This window comes from Cyprinodon tularosa, unplaced genomic scaffold (assembly GCF_016077235.1).
Source record: "Cyprinodon tularosa strain WSP-4 unplaced genomic scaffold, ASM1607723v1 ctg90, whole genome shotgun sequence".
Lineage (NCBI taxonomy): Eukaryota > Metazoa > Chordata > Actinopteri > Cyprinodontiformes > Cyprinodontidae > Cyprinodon > Cyprinodon tularosa.
In genome coordinates, this window is record NW_024039674.1 from 2114480 (window position 1) to 2131257 (window position 16778).

Below are 16778 nucleotides of genomic sequence, written 5' to 3' on the forward strand. Positions count from 1 at the left end.
TGTCCGAGAGAAAATGTAGAGAATGAGCGATTGAACCGGCGTGGGAGAGCGAGTGGGCTGTGGAGAGAGAAAAGAGGAAGAGGAGAAGGATAAATTCCTGCTTCCTGCAGCTTTAAATGAACTTGAGTGTATAAGTCGGCGTTCCTAGACTCCTCCCGCCATGTTGTTCACAGCGAGAGCGAGAGCGACCGGTGGTTTCCTGTTGTTGACAAGGCGGAAAAACGTCACGCTGACGTCGCACACATGCGCAGTGAAGATTATTTTACTCTTAAGATCCGAATGGGTGTTTACATGGACGCCAATCGGAATGGCGATCGGCAAAAACCACCTCTCTCTTTCGGAATTAAATTTAGATCCGATCGGACCGAATCGGATTAGAATCTTCAGTCTGACATGTTTACATGAAACATTTTTGATCTGATCAGGCCTTCAATCCGATTATTTGTGTCCATGTAAACATAGCTAGTGTTGGTTTAAAGGAATTCCTTTTTACTTTTCTTTTGCCTAAGTATCACACAGCCCTAGTGCTATGCTGTTTTAAAATACTGATACAAAAATCAGGTACAGCGTGTGCATTGGAAAGTAATGATTTTTTGTTTTGTTTATTGAGGATAGGTTACTTGTTTGGTGTAGTTTTATGCAAACAATTGAATTAGTCAATGTTTGAAAAAAAAAAAAAAAAAACATTTGCTAAATTATTTAGCAGAACTTTATAACTGGCAGCTATACGTTTGAGTTTATTGACCCAATAATCTATTTTCTTGTTGTTTTTTAATGTTACTGACCTCCAAAAGAGCTAAAAACAGGGACTTGTCCTCCATAGAAAACCACAGGGATCACAGCCCATGTATTATTTAGGTCTTGGCTTCTTAGGTGAAGATATTTAGTTGGAATCTAGAAGAGAAAAGGTGTAAGATCAAATAAACAATCTGTCTAAAGGCTAAATTATTTTTATAAAACGGAAGCAGGAGAGTTTTTCATCAGACAGGATTTGTTTTTCTTTCATCTTCAAGGTTTGGATGGGAAAGGCGTGAAAACCCAACACCATGTTACACTCTACTTAGAAAACAAACATCATAAAAAAAGGAACAAACCAAAGATTTTAGGCTGTTAGACATGTTCTTGGTTATTTTAGTTGCTGTGTTAATAGCAGTGATCAGGGAATACATAAGATAAATATATGTTCTTATTAGTGAAAACATACCATGTGTGTTCAGCCTAGAATAATCCGTTTGAACTTCAGCTTTTTGGCATGCTAGACCCTTTTTAAGGGCAACTTCTATGCCAAGTAAATAACTTACAGCTAAGGTTTAATTTATTTCAAGGAATTTAGCTATAAAGCGGATCTAACAAGGAAAAAGTATTGTCAGAGCTAAAGTCATTACTTTAAAATTAACGGGTGAATTAGTCTAATTTGGTCGCTGCATCAGGGAGGATTACCCAGCTATACAGAAGTGACTTTGTGCAGTAATATAGAACCACAGGATACACAGATTGCTTTCATTAACAAGCAACTTGCTGAATAATTAGAAAAACGTCAGCAGATTAGCAGACTAAAATGATGGGTTGCAGCGTTGCTCCGTTTTAGATCATGACAATGAAAACTATTAAAACCTCCTGATAAAACTGGTTTGTTCAGTTTGTCCTGAATGCCAAATTAACAACAGATCAGAGAACTCGTCAGACTGCATCATTGCTAAATGTTCCCCAGCCCATTGTTTTTCCCTCTGGCTGCAGAAAGAATGAAAGTTTGTCCCAAAAAGCTAACATACTGAGACCAACCCAGCAAACAAAGATTCATATTCCTATTAACTCATTACTGCATGCTTTTTATTGAACAGACGCAAAGCTAGCATAAGACATTTAAGTGTGATAATAAACAGCCCACCTCATTACGATTCATTTGTATAATGAGACATGAAGGCAAACAACAGTGCATTCAGAATTATACTCATTCAAATGGACGGACACAGTGGAAGCAGAGATGCTGCCTGAACAAGCGTTTGAAGATGAGTGGGGAATAAATCTGCTGGTGATGATGAAGAACCACTTGAAAATCCCCGGGTGAAACTAGCTATTACTACATTCAGGTACCACAGATTTGAACTTCCCACAGAAAAGCTGAACTCAATCCAACATCTTTGTAAAATAGACTCCATTAGCAGCGCACACAAGCTGTTAAAACCCAAACTGGCAGTGGAAGGGGATGTTTTCTAAGCTTCGATGCACCAGACAGTCAATAAACTCATTTAAGATTATTCCAATTACTTATCTCCGTGTAAACAAAGCTAGGTATAGGTGACTGGCATTCAATTAAAAAGGAGAGGGATTTGAAATATAACCCAAACCAGCATCCAATACATTTCTTACCGTGATGGGAGTAAAATGATGATCATGTTTAGCTTGAACAATTAAAACATTCAAATTTCAACTTTTCAATTAAAAAGAAACATCTTTTTTTTTTTACACAACTCATTCATAGTTTTTATAAAATTTTAGTTATTTGAGTGCAACACCCACTGAAATTACAGAAGGCAAGACTCAACATAGAGCTGAAACAAGGGTGTGATTCAGCTGTGTGGTAAAAGCTATGAAATGCTTTCCATCACCAGGCTGTCAGGCCTCTTCTGACAAAGAAAAAAAAAACTCAACCCATCTGTTTCTCACACTAAAAGCCAACATCCAAACAATCTTTTCTCTCTAAAGTTTGGTTTCTTTCAGGGCTCATTGGTTATCTTTCATTCTACAGAACTCATTATTCAAATGACTGTGTCGACATGCTGCTGGTATAACAGGTACAGATAGTTCTGACACTGTGCCCACAGGCAGGAGCTCCATTCAGTTTAGTACAGGTGTGTCTAAAGTTAGTCCCTGCAGGCTTTAGTGGTGTCAGCTTTAACAAACCTGATTCAGATGACTGTAGCTCAGAAAAAGCCTTCAAAAGTAATCGGGTTTGCTGAAGGAGGGGAACCTTAAACATGGAGGACAGCAGCCCTTGGACACCCTGGTTTGGTGGGGGTCCTTCCTCTGCCACAACCCCTCAGCTTTTTGGTAGAAATGCACCAATCCAGTTTTTTTCCCCCTATCCAATCCGATACCTGGGCCGAGCATAACCAGCGATAACCACCGATACCGATCCGATTCTACTGTTGAATATATAAATGTAGGCTGCTAGCCTGATAAACCAGACTAAATGTCAGATTAAATGTGTAATTTACTCTGGCCCCGATCAATGAGACATTGGAAGATTGTTGATGAGAACAACACGTTGTCTTTCAAACCATGTCTGTGCCTATTGGCCAACGCTCTGACCAATGAGCGCAACTGACTGTGACGTAGGAAGTGCGACAGGAAGCTGGTGAGGGAGTGTAAACAAACGGATCTCGGTAAAACGGTGATTACGTCCTTTTCAAAAATTAATGAGAGCCAGAGCCTCTTCCTGCTCCCGTTTCAACGAAAACCCCAAGTCTAATCATTCCAAAACTGATTCTAAAGCAGAGTCAAAAATCACCATCAGAGCCAGACCATGCCGAGAGAGGGACGCTGCAGACGGGCTGCGGTTAGCCCTGGCTGTCGTTAGACTCGGAGGTCCGCTGTTCGCCGCGGTCTTCTCAACTTCGGAGGGTTTTTTTTGTGTTTTTTTTTATTACGCATTAAATCGGTAAGTGGACCATATAGTGATGCTTTAAAGTATAATATTCTCGCCTCAAATGATCTTAAAACATACCTTTATTGAACAACAGCAACAGAAAAGAGAACTTTTAAACTTTCAATTGAGCGCTCCATTGAAAGCTGCTGCTGCCGCAGTGCATACTACCTGTTCAATAGTTGTTGACATCTTCCTTGTTGTGCTTTCTCCAGTGTCGCACAGCTTTGTCGTCACGCCCTCAAAACCCCGACCGCTTTGCATTCCATTGTGATTGGCCCGCCAGCTCTAGGACCTGGGGCATTGATCAAGGCTAGACCAACTCCCAGGCAAAAATCATTTTGGCCGCTGGCGGGTGAGGCTAGTTTACTAGGCTAGTAGACTACTTTATATTTAATAAGAAATAAGCAGCAAAAATAAAGAATGTGAAGGGATGGATCTCCGACATCTAATCACATATCTGCTCCAGCTAAATGGTCAATTTTGGAGCCGATATCCAATCCAGGTATTGGATCGGTTCATTTTTAGGGTCCACATTAGAACTTCAACAATAAATATGTAATAATGGTCAAATCTAAGGATGCAAAAAAATAATCACATTCGATGACTTTTTAATTAGTGGTTTTGATTGATTGATGGTTTATTAGATTCAAATTTTTACCATCTGATTAACTGGTGACATTCGCCGTCCATGGGAAGGCGCTGTTACTCATCCTTAAACAGAGCCACCCTGATTATTGGCGGAGACATGCTAGAAATCGAAGAGGAGTTTGGTGTGGGGTTATTTTAGTTTAATAGCAACAAGGATGCTAAATTTGTCTAAATATAAACAGTTGATAAGCCCCTTATAGTATCCCCTAAACAGAGAAAAGGTTTTAATAAGGCTGTTAATAAGATCAACAAACCTCAGGTTAACTCACATGCCCAGACCAATAACAGAATCCAGAGCAGAAAGGTCAATGTTTTAACTAATTGATAAACAACATTCTAATTTCATACATTTAAATGTCCTTAATTTTAACAGCAAAAATCAAATAGATTTTTAAAGTTGTATCAACTAGATTTCTTTAGAAAAAATGACCTCATACAAAAATTGCCTCAGTTAACATCTGTAGCACTGCAATTTTGGAGAAAATGATTTATGACTTTAATCATCAGAACGGCAGCAGAAGGGAAGAATTTCACAAGCTGAATAAACACAGAAAGAAAAGCAGACGGACTACATGAAGCAGATGGAGACAGGTTGATGGGGCGAGCATGTAGGTGTGCAGAATGGGGCAGTAAAAAAAAAAAAACAACAAAAGCGACTGTCACGGCGAGTGATAAACTGGCTTCTACCCCTGCAGAATCAGAGAGCAGATCCAGATGGCAGACGCAGCGTGCTGCTTCCACATCCACAGCTCCTTTACAGCGCAGGGCGACAAGCCCCGTCTGTTTCATCTCAGGCTGTTCCACAAACTGTACAAACACAGCGACATCATCAGCCTACCAAGCTGAGAGGTCTGTGCAAAAGTTACCAGTCAATGCCAGCAGATCTCTGTTATTAGAATCAGAATCATATTTATTACTAAGTAGGTTTGCAGAAGTAATTTCCCTTTTTGTTGATGGTGCAGAAATATTAGATAAATATACAGAATACAGAATCTATGGCTATATAAAATACAAAACATACAATATATTATATACAATGTATAGTATTTAGCCATATACTATATACAGGGTAGACTGTGTGTCAATGTAATGCAGGATGTCTGGAGATGCTACGTTGGTTTTAGCTTCTAGGTCCTGAACGGGGAAGGGAGAGAGACAGTGTCAGTGTCATGGGGGTCTGTGGGTCTTGTTGATAAGGTTGGTAGCGGATGGGAAGAAACTGTTCTTGTGGCGTGAGGTTTTGGTCCTGATGAACCGCAGCCTCCTGCCAGAGGGAAGTGTCTGAAATAGTTTGTGGCTGCGGTGCGAGGGATCGTCCACAGTCCTCCCTGCACACCTCAGAGTCCTGGAGGCGTACAGATCTGAAGAGATTGCAGCCAATCACCTTCTCTGCAGACTGGATGACACGCTGCAGTCTGCCCTTGTCCTAAAGAGTAGTAGAAGTGCACCATCATTGTCCTTGGCAGGTTGGATTTTTTCAGCTGCTGCAGGAAGTACATCCTCTGCTGGGCTTTATTGGTGAGGGAGTTGATGTTCAGCTCCCACTTTAGGTCCTGTGAAATAATAGTTCCTCGGTAGCGTAAAGACTCCACAGTGTCAATTGTGTTAGTTTTAGGTAACAAGCTGATGCACAGCTGCTGCATAACATGACTTCAATGTTTTCTTTTTTTTCCGCCACCACTGGGTGTGATTAATATTTTAGGAGAAAAGCCACAGGTTGCATGCTGGTTCACTGCAGCCGCCCACGCCTCTAGTCAATCATCTACACCAAACTGTGCTAACAGAGCTGGTAATAAATGGACCTATCCATTCCATAAAAGGAAAAAAAAATTTAATCTGATCTAATCAGTCAGATTGGAGCTTATGAATATACTAAATGTTCACCAGTGTAGAAAACAGGGCCGATTTGAAAAGGAAAGATCTTTAAAGTCTGAGCAAACTTAAATGCATGTGTGTAAAAGAACTGCATAAATGTCCCACAGAGAGGAAGATGATCAGAGAAGTGTAGTGTGAACTGTCACAGAAGTGAGAATTCTAAGGTAAGTGAGGCTTTGACCTTCTGATCCTGCTTTTAAACCATACTGGTTTTCATTAATGGTTCAGAATTAGGAGGCTTAAAAATTAACTTTAATTGAATCTTTGTCATGAATGCACATCTTATATTCATATCAGAAGCAGAGATATCGTCACACAACGCATGACTCACTGTTGAAAAAATAATATGAAAGAAGGGTTTCATTAGATCAAATCAGGCCAAACAATCAATAATACCACAGTTAACTAGGCATACTGCATAGGGCTGCAACAACGAATCGATAAAATCGATAAAAATCGACTTTTAAAAGCGTTGGCAACGAATTTAATCATCGATTAGTTGTGTCGCGCGATTAATGCGTCATCCGCCGCCGCCGTCATCCCGGGGAAGAAAAAAAAAATATGGCGGAGCGAGTCAGCGCCGCAGTTGCAGTGTTGCCAACTCAGCGACTTTTCAGACCCCTCCAGCGACTATTTTTTTAAAAAGCGACTAGCGACAAATCTGGCGACTTTTTACGGTGTCACTGGCGGCTTTTGGAGATTCTTACGTGAAAGCATGTATCGTTCCTACTCTTGTCCTCCAGCGGCAGCTGCTGCCGTGGGGCGCCTCCCCCATCCCAACGCCTTTCTCCCTCTCCCACAAGAATCCCTCTCAGCGCTGCAGTCCGAGCCGCAGGATTTTAGTGAGGAGTTTACCCTCAGCGTCCAGACTGCAAATGAAGCGCGCATGCCCCGGGATTGACGGCGCAAATTGATCACAATAATTAAAATAGCCTGCGCTTTGTAAAGTGAAAAAAGTCGTAACATGCAACTTTTGTAAAAACAAATAAACATGGCACGGAAGCACCACTGTTATGACGCAGCACCTGAAAAGAAAACACGTTGGAGCCTTCAATGGCAGTGAAGAGAGCTGATCAGCAGGATGAGTAACCATGTTTGTTTCATTTTAAAGTGGGGAAACGTAAGTTAGTTTCTCAGGTAGCTCATCTGATGCTTTCCTTACCGTGTTAGTAGGTTACAGACAGTGATAAGGTTGGCTACTTATTTTACTTTTAATTTCATTTGAATTAGCTTAAGCAGCGTTTATATTTACTTTATAAATAAATTAATTTGCAAATTATGAGGGCAAGGCTTTTAAAGTTTAAATCTTCTCGCAAAGATAAAGTAAAGAAGATCCTGCAATTTATGGAAGTAAAGCAGAATAAAATCCAGCAAGATCAGTAATATGTCAATTAATTATCTGCCACATTCCCATGTAAATATCTGTCTTTGGAGGATGTGTTTTTTAGCACCCCTAGCTCTCTCATTTTTATTCCAAATAAAATTTATAATTTGAATCACAGGGCTATTTTTATCTCTATGGTTCAGTATTTTCTCAAGTAGCAACTTTAACTGCTATACTTTCCTGTCTTAAAAGGCAGAACTCTATTAGTCTAAAAAAAACCTCATTTGTTGAAATGGGGGGGCCTATTGTTTGAACCCCTTAGGGGCTTTTAAAAAACAAAAATGTCTGTCTCTTTTTGCGCTTTATGAAACAAAGTAGCCTATATTTTGTGGATGTACAGCTACATTTCTCATGTAAGTTTGCGTAGTTTTAAAACAAACATTTATTTTTCATATTGCACCAGGACAGTTAATGAGCAACCTGTACTTGTGTGCTTGTTTGTTCTGAATAAAATGTTTATTTTGGAATAAAGAGGTTAATATAAAAAAAATATTTTGTGTCCGATTCATCGATTTTCAAAATAATCGTTAGTTGCAGCCCTAATACTGCACATAGAGTTTACAGCTAAACCCAAAATTAGTCATTTCTAGGGCTGCAACTAATGATTATTTAGCAAATTTCTTAATCTGTCGATTACTTTTTTTGATTAACTGATTGATATTCAGATAGCAAAAGGTTCCTTAAACAAGATCTTTAACGAAATTAAACCAGGTCAAACTAAAACAGTTCCACTTGAGGAGTTCTGGATAGAGCATATTGACAGGAGAAAAGTTTTTTTTAATCTTAAATGTAAAATGTGCACATTTTTTCTTTAGCAATTTTGGTATAAGTCCTCCTCGCTCTGTCAGCTAAAGCGTGTTTTAGTCTCTATACCCCAGTTAACGGGTATTAGATTACTAAATTAGTTGACGATCATTTCAATAATCAATTAATCCAATTAATTGTTTCACCCCTACAGATTTCACTTGGCAGATAGATTCACAACCCTTGAAAAAAACAAGTTTATTCTTCCTAAATAAACTTATTTTTTCAAGGATTGTGAACTTCAATTTGGAGAGGTAGGAGGACTTCCAATAATAAAAAGGTTTGATTGTTGTGGTGTCAATTAAGATTTTACTGTTTTCATATTGATTAAAAGTGGTGGTATAAGGGGATTATTGGAATCTTGGCTGCATCTGCAGAATAATTAGATCAGAGCTCAAGAGGGTAATAATTTAGGTCAACTTTTCTTTTTAAAAAGGCTGATGACAGGCTTTGGGTGTGCCTGTGACCTCAGGTTGTTTTTTTCTGTTCCATGGCTCTATAAAAGGCAGCACTAATCCAGCAAAACAAAATGGTTTATGGTACTCCACACAACTCCATGCAAAATTATTCTCAGATTGAAAAAAAAAAAAAAAAAAAAAAAAACAGAAGAGAGAACAACAAGCCTTCAGAGTGACAATAAATCAAAATTTCAAAATCACAATTTCACAATGTAGGAGTACAAGAAGAATCTTTTGAGGAAATGAGAACAAACACAAATGTGTGTATATCCACAGCAGCAAGAGAAACAAAAAGAAATGAGGTCACGGATGACTACAAACAGGCCTGGATGCGAGGAATGCCAGAGATAAAGGGGCCACAAGAAGAGCCGTAAAGATAGAGTCACTTTAGGGGCAGCTGGGAATCAGCACAACCACGGTTGGGTTCAGCGCTCTTTAAAGAAAAACTGCTAGAGTAGAAAATATCTTTTAAAAGTTCAGTTCAAACCATGATAATGTATAACCAGGATTCACTTCCGGTTCCTAAGAACCATCTCTCTTCAAAAATCAAGGTAATCCCTACACATGTTGGGAAGGGAGCCGACCAGAAAATGGACTTCCTGTAGCAACAGAGGAAGTACAGCTTCCTTAGCCAGGGTAATCGGCCAATGCTGGAACAGATATGGCCTTCTATTTGTTTTTATTTGTTATTATTCACACAACTAACCTGTTTGAATCTTGCCCTTATAAACGCTCCCTACACATAGCGTGGTTTCTCTCTGCACTGATGAATATATTGTTGGTGCCCAAAAAGTTGGAAATTAAATTTTTTTTTTAAAGATGTGAGGATTTAAGACACATTTTAGTTTAGTTGGAATTATTAATGGATTTAAGTAAAGGTGGCCATTGATCATATCGTTTAAGGTTAGCATGATCAGTTTATGGTTATGGGGAAAAAAATGTAATTGATCGTCTTTAAATTTGAATCAGTGATAATTAAAATCACTAGAAACAAGGTAAATTGTCAGAATTTTTATTTTTATGTTTTCTTTTTTTTCTCCATTGGGGAATTTACCAGTTTAAAGAATATGATTGAATGTGGTTAACTATAAGATGTTCAGGGATATAAATTATACTTCTTTATGTACCTGGTGTCCTCGAGACACAGAATTTAAGTGCGTCTATAAGGTTGGGCGATATGTAAACACTTTTGGACCGATATTTGTGAGTCCAACAAATGGCGATAATAGATATATTCATGTAGGTGACTTTGTGGGCAAACATTGCTCAGAATGCGTCTTCTCAACCACCGGTACTATTGTTAACCACCTGCACACAATGCTAAAACCCAGTAAGGTAAACATGCTTGTTTTCCTGTCAAAAATGTAAAAGTTTGGTCCAGTGGGAAAAGTTTCCTCTTTTTCATTTGTTCTGACTGTTATGAGACATTATAGTTATTCGATTGTTATTCATTTGTTTATCCGAATGTGCAAAATCAAACAGACTGAAAACTGGGGTGAAGATTTTTTATTTATTTATTTATTTTATTTTTTATGGAAAGCGCACAGCTTTGCTGAGGGACAGAATTTTCCTTTTTATTTTTTGTTGTTAAATTTTGCATTTGTTATTAAAATCAAATCCATAACAGACGGAGCGGCCTGTAAACAAACACTAACAAAAAATAAATAAATAAATAAATAAGCCTTTCACTGGTTTGGATCAGTTCTTTCTTTCTGCTTCATGTTTAAGTGGATAAATCGCTGCTGCATGGTGGCACTGGGGAAAAAACTGTAGCTGGAAGGAGTTTGTATGCAGTATTAAAAACGAGCATTGAAGGGCTGAGTCTATGTCGATGATCGATAGATCCGTCCCAGAATATAATCCCTGATTGTTGGGCTTATTATAGCTGTACTGAGCAGCCACACATATACAGTTACCTAAGAAACATTGTGAAGAAGTGCTGTTTTTTTTTTTTTTTTAATCATCAGTTTTATTTTTATCACGATAATTAAACCTAATATTGTGATAAAACTGTAAGTGCATATTAGATTAGATTAAAGCACAATTCTAATTACAATCAAAACAACAGGGTTACTGATTTAAGCTAAACTTTTTTTAGTTTCTTTCAAAGATTTGGACTTAAAAGTCAGATATGGCTAAATGCAAGCTACTGTAAAATAATGAAAATATTTTTACTGTTACAGAGAGAGCAAACTTTATCCTGTCTGCAAAGTGTGATTATAATCCCATAGGTATATAATAAAGTTTTATAATAGAAGCAGCATTTATCACATTTAATTCTGAATATAGTTTTTCATAATAATTAACTACATTTGTGATTTGGCAGGCGAATAAAACATCTTAGAACAGGACTGTAAAGTTAGTGCTGTGGATGTAGGACCAGGTAACTCCAGCTAGCTGCTTTTAAATCTGTCAGGTGAGTCAGAAACCGCCTGGAGTCAAAGGTGAATCGATGAGAAATTGTTGTAATTAATAGAAAAAAGGCGCAAAAACAAATCCCACATCGAGTTAACCCACTCTTCCGTGCTTCCTGTCCCACTGTCGTCTCTTTTCTGAAGCGTTTTAAGCTCCAGGTCCCGTTTCTACAACAAGCTCTTCACATTTCCCCCAGTTAGCTCCTTTTAGCTCAGCCAGGCTAACAGGCTAAAAACAAGCAGCTCCGCGGCCCGCGCGCTGCGCCCTTACCGAACTCTGACGGCTCCAAACCAGACTCCATCCAAGCTGTTGATCAGGGGATATCCATCAACGGACTGAACACTGGGTTTTTTTCCTTCCGTCTGGCTGCGAGGCTGAAGTTTATTTTGCGGAGTAAAATGGCTGCGCCTCGTCTGGCTCCGGGATGCAGAGTGACGTGAAGACGTTGGAGGGAGGAGGGTCACGGTGAGCATCTGCCTCCAACCGGCGGCTCATCGCCCCACTGGAGAGAGAGAGAAACCATTAGGACAGAAAGTTTCACCCCGACTGGCTCTGCTGCAAGTGGTTCTCCACACTGATTTATGAAAGCATCCTGCTGACGAGGATTAGGGCCACTGAAACATGTAAAATATTATTTCAGTTTAATATGGGAAAAAGTCAGAATTCTGACTTTAATCTCAGAATTCAGATTTTTTTCTCAGAATTCTAACTTTGATCTCAGAATTATGAATTTTTTTTTCTCATAAGTCTGACTTTGATCTCATAATTCAGACTTTAATCTCAGAATTTAGACTTTAATCTCAGATTTCTGACTTTTTCTCAGAATTCTGACTTTAATCTAGGAATTCTGACTTTAATCTCAGAATTCAGATTTTTTTTTCCTCATGATTCTGACTTTTTTTTCAGAATTTTGACTTTAATCTCAGAATTCTACATTTTTTATATCAGAATTCTGACTTTAATCTCACAATTCTGACTTTAATCTCAGAATTTTGACTTTTTTCCTCAGAATTTTGACTTTAATCTCAGAATTCTGACTGAACAAACATTTAGCATCAAGCATGTCTTTTTTACAGACTAGCTCTCTTGTATTAATCACCTTCTGCTCTTCTATTAATGAAATAGCATCACCAGGGAACCCTTGGGCATGTAAAAAGTTGCCTAATTTCATCATTTTTCAGCAATGTGTTACTGTCCCTCTCAAACAACTCACATCTATGTCAGTGAAGCTGAGTGCTCCCACATATCTTCCTTCATGATGCCCATCTACATTAAGATCCACAATTCTGAGATTATAGTCAGAATTCTGACTTTTTTCCTCATATACTGAAATAAAATTAAAAAATCAGTTAACTTTTTTTGTTTTTTTTTCAGGGGCCCTAACCCTCTTCCGTAGAATCATGGTACACTCCCGTTGTACTCGGAAGTTAGAATTTCCATAGCAGACTGTGGAAACATACTGCTATTGACTGGATAAATATTATTAACAGTTTTATATGGAAAAAAGTGAAAGAAAACAGGAAGAGAGCAAATACATTCAGAAGGAAGTTAGACAAACACTTTATTTGAAAAGAGGGAAAAGGAATACTAACAAATGTCATAACTGTACAAGCATACAAAAAATATACGTCATTTGTAATAAAAAAAACTGTAATTATTAAAGCAATTAGTATTTTTTGTGTTTTATGTGAATGAAACAAACAGAAGAGGATTAAAAAAATGTCTAAAAGCTGTTTTTGGCAGTAAAATTAGATATATATTCGTTATTAAGATGTTATATTTAGATTTAGTGCAAATACCTTTGTATCTATAATTGTACAAGACACAAGAAAGTGAATTTAAAAAGGGATTTAATATTGTTTTTTACCCAGAATTGTATTAGTCTGCACTAACATTCTTGGAGGGAGCAGGCAGCGCCCTCTGCTGTACGGCCTTACGAATTACCATTAAGTCACAAGGCTTCACTAGATGCATAAAAAAAAAGAGATGAAACAGTTATGAAAAGAAAAATTTGCAGAATATCAAACATTTAAACAGCCTGAGGTTATCTACATCAAAAAGCTAAATTGTATTATGAGTACAAATCATGTGTTTCGATTGTGTTATGGTTTTCTTATGTTTTTTTTTTTAAAAAGACAATCAATTTTAAAACCATAAAACAACAGCTTTCTCATTGAGTTTAATAAATTATCTTGCTAAGAATAAAATCACATCAACTCAAAAGGGAGTGAAAAATAAATTGTTATCCATATAAGTCCCGCCCTGAAGCTGTTTTCAGATCTCTTTTGAGATTGTAACCATTCTAAAAAGTTTTGATTTTAGGCCTTTTGGTCCAGCGGAAACAGTTTGTTCCCGCATTCTTTGTCCATTTTCTAGCAAACTGCAAATAATTTACTTGTAGAGCATTAGACAACTTGCCATCTTTTCCATAGAGCACCTCTGCATTTAATGATACAGGACAGATGACCCAGTATTCAGGCAGAACAGTGGCTAACTTCAAATAGCGTTTATTGAATCCAGGCGGATCTGCAGTGGCTGTGGCCAGGGCGTCTATAACTGGAAACTCTGAAAAAGGAAACCCAGGCTAGTGACCACATAAATCCAATGGAGGAAGATTATGATGGTGAGTCACTAACCTGGTTTAGAAGTTCATTCCATCGACACTGACCCAGGTAGAATCCAGCCGGTGAGCTGCCAACAGGATGCCGTCCAGAGTGTTTCAGATGCTGCAGCCCTGGAGAACATGCAGGAATCCGGAGCCATGTCAGAACAGGAACAGGCTGGTTCAGAGGTCCAGGAGTTCAAAGACAGTTTAGGCAACCTGTCCAGATGGGAACACACAGGCTCAGTAGTTGAGAGGCAGAAGGGGTCAGGATCAGGAAATCAGAAACACTATGGAACGTACTGATTTTATGAGCCGAGGCTTCGAGGCGTGTGTCGAGTAGTCGAGGGGGCGTTTCCACGAGGCACGTTTCGAGGCGTGCTTCATTTGGGGGGAGGAGCCACAATAGATGACGTCTGAAGCCTCGCTACCCCGTCACACTATAAGATCACTTTGGAAAGTGGTTCAGCTCGCCCGGAACTTTGGCAGGCATTTAAACAGGCTCAGTATTCAGTCAAGATGTGGGAATTTGTAGTAGAGAGGAGATAATAGCATATAATGCATGTATGAAATCCATTTACAAATTTACATTTACAATTACTTTATGTAAAGCCACTCTGTATTGTTAAGTATAGTTGGTGTATGTTTTTATGATATTTTATTTAGCTAATTACTTTTTCGTAGTGTTTTAAATTATCTGAGACAGTGACCTTCAGGTTCTCATAATCCATAATCATCAAAATTACTGAAACAAAGAATTGGCATATTTCACTTTATGTTAAGTGATTCTATATAATAAATGAGTGTCCCTTGCTGAGGTTTTGCACAACAGTGTTTTATTTTTTATTTTTTTGAGTTCTAACTGTATTCTCATCATGTGATAAAAAACTATTAAAAACTGATGAACATTAGTACCTTTTTGCTAACTCAGGGCAACAGACAGGACAGGTGAAATGATGATTGAAGAAGTGATAGAGCAGAACTGACATTTAGGGGTTAAGATTCCTGTCATGATTTTAACTATGATCTGACCCAAAAGCAGTAAACCACTACAGAGAGACCAGGGAAAAAGTTTAACAGGTTTATTTAGGAGATTGTGAAGAATCCAGTGTTTCTCTGAACACTGCTCAGCCGGAACTGAAAGGTGAGGGGAAGACACTGCGGTTAGTTCATGCTCGGTGGGAAATTTGATTCTTGAACTTGAAGAGGAGTAATGGATTGCTGACTCAAGTTTCCAGAGAAATTGTTGACTCTTTGACTCCAGTCTGTGTGCGGTAGTTTCAGTGTTTGTCTGATTGGGTGGAGGGTGGACAGGGTTTACCCAGAATACGGTTGTTTGTAGTTGAGCGGAGAAGCTGACTGCCACTCAGATTTCCTGCAGTACTTGAACGAGTCGTAGTGGAGATGAATCCCTTGCTCAGGGTGAAGCTCAAACGATCTCTTGAGGAAAAGTTGATTCAAACCTCCAGTTTAAATCCTCAGCTCAGTTTGAAGCTCAGATGATCCTTCCAGGGAGAGAAGGTCCGAAAAATCCAGTTTGCAGGATAACTTCCTGCCGAGAGGCAAAGACAAAAAAACAAGATTAACACTCAGGTTGACAAGAACTCAGTTTGAATCAGCAAAACTCAGCTTGGCTAGAGTACCCAAAATTGGCAAACACTCTGGCGTTGAGGTAGTGGCAGTCAGCAGCTTAAGAGCTGCTGAAGAGTTAATGAGGTAACCTTCTGCAGGTGTGTGGGGAGGCGGACCAGAACCAGGCGCCTCCTGGTGGAGGAAGGGAGACAAACACAGAATCACACACACACACACACACACACACACACACACACACACACAGGAATCTTGACAATTCCTTAAAAGATGTATGGTTCTTTTATTATATGTTGATATTGCATTCGATTAGCTGTACATTGAGGGCATTGGCCTGTATGTAATGAATTTCTATCATGTGTTTCACTAAGTGTAATGAGTTATTGAAATGAATAAGCTTTCAATTATAATTCTAAAAGAGAAGAACCTGCAATTCTATGTATTTTCATTATATTTGTTGAATCTTTCAGGGTAACCTGAGGGACTACAGATTAAAAAGATGTTTTTTTTCTTGTTTTTTTTTTGTTGTTGTTGTTTTTTTACAGTGTCCTGTCTGGCAATGTGGCAATAAGAATAATTTTCTTTCTGCCAAAAAGAGTCCGACAGATTTTACTTTTACAAGTGGAGCAGTACGGCTACCGCCATAGTGTTCCGCTTGATTTATGCATATAAATTGCTTTATTATAATTATGCAGGGAGTTTTACAGATTATATGGACACTGCAATGTAAGTAGAACAGGAAATGAAAAACAGAAAAAAGGAGAAAAGATGAAAGAAAGAGGAGATAAAAGGGAGATAATGATAAAACATTGTCAGTCTGCTTCCTCACCTGCAAATAGATGTAAAAAGAATAGTATAACCAATGGATATAGTACAAGATATACAATAAAGTAACACCTAGATACTATCGCTGAAATATAAGTAGAATTGTTTAATCTGACATGTATTCTGTGTTACCTGAAGATAAGAAAATGGGCTTTCTGTATGGAAGTGAATATCTAAGAACCTGGAACCAAGCACCTGTAGTTGTTTGTGAAAGTGCACTTGTGCATGTAAAGTTTATCCAAATAATTTTTATTTGAAAATCCTCTATGTTTCATTTTATTCTTGGGTATTTTGTCATACAAGATAGGAAAAATGATTGCTATCCTCTGAATCTGTTGTAAGATCTCTTCTGTCTTCTTCCTCCATAAATCTATTTATGGTCTGTTTGTTTTCTTTCTTCTTGTTGTTGACAATGTTCTTTATTGGTGGGTAGGATCTGGAAATCTGGTCCAGACCAAATAACTGGATCAAGTCTTACTTATTGAAATGGTCTTGGTTCATTCCAATTGGACTCTGGTGCAAGTTGCT

General features: G+C 38.3%; 1 protein-coding gene across 2 annotated transcripts in view; it reads right to left on the reverse strand.

The window, feature by feature from the left end:
* Positions 1–11682, reverse strand: part of mrtfba (myocardin related transcription factor Ba) — a 42003-nt gene extending 30321 nt beyond the window's left edge. The window contains exons 1-2 of one of the 2 annotated variants that reach the window (XM_038274101.1): positions 11504–11682; positions 786–894 (exon numbers count right to left, since the gene is read on the reverse strand). The gene's annotated coding sequence lies outside the window, so the exon portion shown is untranslated. The remainder of the gene's footprint in view (positions 1–785; positions 895–11503) is intronic. The other variant, XM_038274100.1, reaches the window with a different exon arrangement.
* Between the last annotated feature and the right edge of the window lie 5096 nt (positions 11683–16778).